The sequence below is a fragment of the Artemia franciscana genome, unplaced genomic scaffold (assembly GCF_032884065.1).
Source record: "Artemia franciscana unplaced genomic scaffold, ASM3288406v1 Scaffold_5017, whole genome shotgun sequence".
NCBI lineage: Eukaryota > Metazoa > Arthropoda > Branchiopoda > Anostraca > Artemiidae > Artemia > Artemia franciscana.
Window position 1 is genome coordinate 9,709 of NW_027065425.1, and position 1,772 is coordinate 11,480.

The window sequence follows — 1,772 nt, forward strand, 5'->3', positions numbered from 1 at the left end:
TTGTATTGTATCTATCTATCTTTCTATCTACTAGCTGTTGGGGGAAAATTTTTTTTTCCTTTTTTCTTTTTTTTCTTTTTTAGTTTTTTTAGTTTTTTAGCTTTTTTAGTTTTTTTATTAGTTTTTAGTTTTTTTTTCTTTGTAGTTTTTTGTAGTTTTTACATTTTTTTTTAGTTTTTTTAGTTTTTTTTACTTATGTCCTGGTCGTCATTTATACTTCCTGTGTCCCGGTCGTCATTTGTGTCCCGGTGCGAAGCGCCACCCTACATGGTATTAGATCCTACATGGTATTATTAATTTTTGTAATAAAGATCATACATGTTGACATATTCATTATTTGACATAAGCAACTTAAAAGCATTTTCTGTGAACAATGGATTATCCAGACTCATCGTATTCCTGTTTGGAAATCCACATATCTTGGAATGTGGAGAGGGAAGCTAAGATAGATCCACCGATCCATACAGAGTATTTACGCTCAGGCGGGGCAATAACTTTGATCTTCATGGTGGACGGTGCAAGGGCTGTAATTTCCTTTTGTATTCTGTCAGCAATGCTAGGATACATAGTAGAACCACCAGATAAAACAATACTAGAATAGAGATCCTTTCTGATGTTGACGTCGCATTTCATAATACTCTTGTAAGTAGTTTCGTGAATCCCGTAAGACTCCATACCTAGCAAAGATGGTTGGAATAGCGCTTCTGGGCATCTGAATCTCTCATTCTATAGTGATGATCTGGCCATCAGGCAGCACATAATTCTGTTCAAGAGATGCTGAGCTGGCGGCAGTTGCTATCTCCTCTTCGAAGTCTAAAGCAACATAGCAAAGTTTTTCTTTAATATCGCGAACGATTTCTCTTTCAGCAGTAGTAGTAAAGGAATATCCTCGCTCAGTTAAAATTTTTATCAAGTAATCGGTCAACTCTCGCCCAGCAAGATCCAATCTCGAAATTGCGTGTTGAATTGCATAACCCTCGTAGATGGGTACAGTATGTGAGACACCATCGCCAGAGTCAAGAACAATACCAGTGGTTCTTCCAGATGCATAGAGAGAAAGGACTGCTTGAATGGCAACGTACATGGCAGGGGTGTTAAAAGTCTCAAACATAATTTGAGTCATTTTTTCTCTATTGGCTTTTGGGTTAAGAGGAGCTTCTGTGAGTAAAACTGGGTGCTCTTCTGGGGCAACGCGAAGTTCATTGTAGAGGGTATGATGCCAGATCTTTTCCATATCATCCCAATCTGTGACAATCCCGTGCTCTACAGGATACTTAAGTCTCAAAATTCCCTTTTTTTCTTGAGCAGCATCACCTACATAAGTATCCTGGCTGCCTGAATTAATCATCACTCCTGTATGTTTTGGGCGACCAATCACAGCAGGAAAAAAGATTTTGGGGCGTCATCTCCTGAGAATCCTGCTTTACAAATACCTCATCCATTATCAATAACTATTGCAGGTATATCTTCTGTCATGTTTCGTATTTTTTAGTAATCAAAATATCCACGTGTCGAGTAGGTAGAACCTAACAAAAAGCAAAACTAATTTTGAAATTTTCCAGCCTCTCTCTGGCTTGAATTGAATAATTTCAATTCTTGCTCAGATACCATCAATAGTTTTTCAGTTTGCAGTTAAATGAAATTGCTTTATTTAAAATTTACAGGAATTAATCTAGTTTCAGATGAAAAATTAGATTTTTGAAGCCCCCCCCCCAAAAAAAAAAAAAACTACTGAATTTTACATAACTATGTCAGCATAATTTTTATACTGG

General features: G+C 36.8%; 1 pseudogene; it reads right to left on the reverse strand.

Annotated features, from left to right (window-relative positions):
- Positions 1–210: 210 nt before the first annotated feature.
- On the reverse strand, positions 211–1,476 carry LOC136043365 (actin-like; annotated as a pseudogene).
- Positions 1,477–1,772: the final 296 nt, after the last annotated feature.